The sequence below is a fragment of the Apteryx mantelli genome, chromosome 2 (genome assembly GCF_036417845.1).
Source record: "Apteryx mantelli isolate bAptMan1 chromosome 2, bAptMan1.hap1, whole genome shotgun sequence".
Lineage (NCBI taxonomy): Eukaryota > Metazoa > Chordata > Aves > Apterygiformes > Apterygidae > Apteryx > Apteryx mantelli.
In genome coordinates, this window is record NC_089979.1 from 49811417 (window position 1) to 49816990 (window position 5574).

Sequence of the window (5574 nt, forward strand, 5' to 3'; positions counted from 1 at the left end):
AATGTAATATTTTTCCTAGGTGCTTTTGCCCAATTTTCATCACAGTTATATAGTTTAAAGTTTAAAAGCTCAATTGCTCTGCTCTCAAATAAGTTTTAAAACTAATGTTTTTGATCTAAGGTTGTTTTTGTTGTCTTTTTTGCTCAGTTTTAAGAGATCCAAAATATTCACAGAAATTTTCCCTCTTTACTTTTCAAGAACAACCTAAAGCAATTTTACAGGGAGCGATAAAACAAGTAAAAACACATGTAGCAAGAATTTTGTGTATATAGTACATTGTTTGCCTAGCCAACATACATAATTTTTTTTCCTAGATTCAACTATTTCTTTCTTTTTTTTTCTTAAGAAGGGGAAGAATGACAGCAATACCAACTGAGTCCATTGAATTGATTCCATGTGCGCTAAATAGTCTGGAACAGATTCCCAACTTGTATAACTAATCACCAAATTCGATGAAGGTATGCCAGGTAATGAAGCAGCCCTCTAATTTTTGTAAACACTTGAGAAATATGACATGAGATTTGGAGCTGCTTATAGGGTTTTTTGCTTCATCAATAGACAATAACTGTCTTTCAGATGTTCAATCTGTGGCTTGACATCTGACAAAAGTTGTAAAATACAATTCTTAGGCATATGGATTGTGCGAAATGCAGATATACTTTCTCTATGTGAAAATCAACTCGTACACTTTATAAATAGCTATATACGCTTTAATATTCACATTACCTCCTATTTACTCTGCAAGTGGCTCTGTTGCTAGGACAAATGGAAGTAATGAGAACCTTGTCTTGTTCCCAGCTGAAGGAATGTTTGGTTAGTGAATGTGCAATTTATAAAGTATTTGAGAGTAAGCATAAATTATAATAAAACCTCTCTCCAGTAGACCCTTTTTTAAACTTCTCATCTTATAGATGGATTCAATATATGTTTTAGAAAAGCTAAAAGTTACAATATCTGAACCCGTCTCTCATATAGCTCATCTTGTTTCTCTTTTGGCTAAAACATAAACTAAATTGCCCAGCACATTTATGATGCCCTCGTTAGAATAACTGTCCACCTCAGCACTGCCCCTAGTTTGGAAAAATAGTTATATAGGGAATTACATTCCCTATTAATGCAATCTAAAAAGTACATAAATGACCCTTTACTTTCATCCCATGTTTTTGGTGACCTGAGTAAATTACTTGAATTTCAGCCTTGTGGTTTAGGATGTCACTATAACATGTCTGCTAGAATTACAGCCTTGTTGGGTACTGAGAAGGGTATACTGTTACTTATATTCTGGTAGGAACTTTATCTTCCCCTTACAGACTAAGAGCAACTTTTGAATATTAACCATCTTCTGAACACCTCACAGCCTAAGATGTTATCCTCTTCGGAGATAGCTGAATTTTCCTGTCCATGGTGGACACAGTCCCTTCTATGGAGAGCGCTGAAGCCTTCTTCAGCAATGCTATTCACTTTAGCTTACCACAGGGGGTCGGTAGAAATCAGTAAGAAATATCCCCTTCTTATCCACCCCAGAAACTATGAAATGCTCACAGCCAGTATGCCATTCCCTATTAATTTTAGGAATTCAGTGAGAGCAAAACAGGTGTGATTGTTTTTTCTTTATAACCAGACAGCTTTTATCGCTAACGTATAGGATGGGTTTCCTAAAATTACACAGAAGTTTGTTCTTGATCAAAGATGGTTGAGGTTCAAAAGCTTGCATTCATTTATTTTTCCAGTATAACTTCATCTTTGTATTCGTCCATTACATTTGTTAAAACAAGTGTTCCAGATGTGGCATAGGTCTTAATATTCATGATCAGGAAACAAAATTTTTGTTTCTTCCAGATTACATTTTATAGAATTATTTTTCTTTAAAAATTAATAGAATTTTAAAGAATTTTAAAATGAAATTAGAATGTTTCCCACTAAGCTCTGTTCACTTATCTGTGTGATAGTGCTGACCAATTGCATATATTTTCTCTCCAAGTGCTTATGTAACTCGTTTCTATTTTATTCATGATTGCCCCATCTAGACTATTCATCACACTTGCACTATTCTCTCTGTATCACATTCCTTTCATTCCAAAGGATACTGAGGAAAAGTAAAAAAAAAAAAAAAATCACTGACTTCTTAAAGTTTTTTTCTCTGTCACTTTCGCAACAGAGCGGCTTGCCTAGGGAGCCTTCCAGACATAAATTACAGCAAATTAAAGACTTGCATACACCACAGTGTGAATTGTCATCTCATGAAGTTTACCAAATGCTATCTGACCATTTTCCTTTAGGCAGGTAATGGGTCAAGTTGATGTCGGTTAATCTTAAACTGCAGCTGTATATTAGCTAGTGTTCATGGAGCTCTTGGAAATCCTCTTACTTTTTCGAGCAGTAGCCATTCATCCTGAACAATTTCGGTCTAATACTAATGAAATAATGCTGGGAAATAGATTAGGAAATATTCAGACTTTAATTTATTGAGACTGTTGCAGGCAAAGGGTAGGAATGGTCAAAATACTGTTCAAAGAGGAAGTCCAGTTGTTGAAATTGTCAGGGAATTAGAGATTTGTAGATTGAGTCATCCACTAGAAGCATTAATGCACTTTGCTTCCTTTTTGTGATGCAGGGAGCATAAAGGGTAGAAAATGAAATAGATGCTTTTTCACTTCCAACAAATCAGAATTTGACCCATCATGTTGCTGCTTGAGAGAAAAGTTTTATCGGTATAACTGTACAGTGACTTTGCCGTGCTTTGTTCCAGAGCTGGGCTATAATGAATTTATGTTCTGCATGGCATGCAGAAAGAGTATGCACAATAAAAAAGGGTTGATTTTTCATGTATATTGCAAAAGCCAAGCCAGTATTACTCTTTTAAAACTCAGGCACTGACATTCACTAAGCCTCTCACTGCTAGTATATACAGCAACCAGAGTCTTTGAAACACTATTTTTCTTTTGCAACACTCACAATTCATTATGACTAAAAAATACATACTTTCCAAGCTTTGTTAGAAGAACCTAATTTTAGTTGCAGAGTTAAGAACTGGCAGATTTAAAGTTACCCAGACAATCTTAATTCTGCTTCTTTGAGAGTCTATTCTCTGTATTGAATGTGGTGGGAGATCCTGTGGTAAAGGTAGCGGAAACCTGTCCCACTCTATCTTGGAGATGGAGCCTAGGGCAGACAGTGAAAGCTCCTGTGACATGCACTGCAAAATGTGGAACAAATGATGGTAGATAAAAGCCATTGTTGCAGTGGGATGTTGGTTACGCATGTTCAGATGAAACTTATAAGAAATCTCTTCCTTTACTGTTCCCTCAGGAACCTAGAAAGCTGCTGTCATGGATGTTGTGGAAGGAAAAACATAAATGAAGCCAAGATGACCAGCCTTATTTATGATGAAGGACACCAGTACTGCTCCTCATCACCCAGAGAGGCATATGGACAACAGAAGCCATGTCCTGGATTGAGGAGATGAGGAACTCAAGGTACAACCACTGTAACAGATTCCTGGCATTCATTGCATGGTGTCAACTGCTGCATCAGCAGTAGTGTAAACCTGGAACATTTATGTGTTTCATTATTCTTTTGACATCCAGCCAAAAAGTGAAGAATAAAAATAAAATGTGGAAAACCATAATTTGTTTTTTCTAAGATTATATACAGCAAACTTAAAACCAGAATTTTTCAGCTACCAGAGCTTTTTTCCTCTGCCATGCAGAGTGTCATTCTTATTCTGTCCTGAGGATCAGATCCAAATCATAAGGTTCAGAGAGCTTTTTGAGGACCAGTTGTGTCTGGAGGCCTCAAGTAGGACTGGCCCTTAGCTGTGTTACATGCTGTAAACAAACATTGCAAATGATAGTTCATCTACTATAGACTGAAAAAGCAAGGTGGAAAGAAACCTGTTATTACTATCCTTATGCAGACTTGGAAAAATGTATATAGGAGGAAATGGTGGAATATGGCCTTCTGGAGTGCTGCTCTGACACACTAGGTGTTTAGGAAAGAGCTAAAGTTGAAAACTCCATAGGACCGATGAGGTGAGGAAAACAGAAAAGTTTCTACGAAGCAGGGGGTAAAAAGGAAACTCTGTTGATAAATAGCAGCTTAAGACATAGAAGTTGAGTATGCAAGCTGAACTTTCCCTTGGGCTAATTGCAGTAATGACATGTTAAATAAATTCTTTCTGAAGTTGGCTGTAATACAGGAACACTGTTTAAGAATGAAGTGCTCATAGACAAATTCTCCAAAGCATTAGCTGGAAAGAGGCTTTTATTTAACACAAATTGTAATATATGTTTTTTTTCCCCACCTATTTATTGGGACCATTACAAATTAGATCATTTTTTTTCTGTTAATCTTAAAGCTGCCTCTTCTTTATGCTATCCTGGGTGACCATGAATAAAATACCTGTTTCTTTGCTTTTTTTATATAGTTCCCCAACAGATGCAGAAACGTTCTTTGACCTTTATTGAGCAGTTGGTAACTTCCAGGCCCGTCATTTCCCACACACATGATCAAGACAAGACAAAGCTGCTGGGAGATTGAAAGATGCTTATGAAACAGTAGACTCTGTGGCCAAGCCTCTTGAACAAGGGTACTTTAGCTGGAAAGGTAAGTGAGAACATTAGAACAGTTTGTGCCTCACTTAAATCTAAATGATAGCAGTCCATATTGAGGAAAAGGTAGAAGAAGAAAAAATGAGTGTAGAGGATATTTCTAAAATTAAAACTTTTAAATGTGAGTATTTTCTCTCAGTCTGTGTTTACAGAAATAGCTAGATACAGTCATATATATCCTAGTATGTTTATCATACAGACAGATTACTGTTAGAAGGAGTCCAAGGGTTCAAATGGTTGATTACACTTGGAAAAATATTTCAGAATGTTATCTAAATTTTTTGACAATTTCTCAACCCAAGAAGCTGGAAATATTGCAGTATCATACTTCTGTGGTATTTGGGGCATTTCTGCTTCTCATCTAGTTAACTGGGACAAATGACCTCAGAGACAAGTGAAAGACTGGAATTAAAATTCTGAAATTTTCATAAAGGTTTCCCTTTTCAAGGAAATGAAAGGAGTCATTAACATCAGCAGAAATCTATAAGTCTCAGTTACAAAAACACTCCAATAAAAGTAGGTACTTTATTTCCTGATTCATCCCTATTCCTCATCTCTTCTGCAGTCATTTGTGCCGACGTAAAGCAAGGAAAGAGTCACCGTTTTGAATAAGTAGCACATAAGAGGTCTTTGCAAGAAGGGATCCTCTTTTTTAACTTTGAAATCCAACCTCATGACCAGACATGATGTAATCACACTGAAGTAACCTTCCTGACCTGTGTCTTTTAGTGTTCAAATGATGTGTTGCCTTTTCTTTGAGTAAATATAAGGTAAAGGTAGGATTGCTTGTGTCTGCTATGTGAGATGGTGCTTTATATCTTTGGTGGCTTTTTCCAGAAACACACACAACACTTTATCTTTTTTCTTTTAATAAAACATTTCCTTCAAGTGTTTTCAGAAGACAACAGAAATAAAAGTAAGATTCTTAGAGTCATATAGCCTTAGAATAATGTGTTTACATATT

General features: G+C 36.1%; 1 long non-coding RNA gene across 1 annotated transcript; it reads left to right on the forward strand.

Moving 5' to 3' along the window:
• The first annotated feature begins 400 nt into the window (after positions 1-400).
• Positions 401-4599, forward strand: LOC106482899 (uncharacterized). Its single transcript, XR_001292265.1, has 3 exons — positions 401-458; positions 3310-3476; positions 4427-4599. It is a non-coding gene; the product is annotated as an uncharacterized lncRNA (long non-coding RNA).
• The last annotated feature ends 975 nt before the right edge of the window (positions 4600-5574 follow it).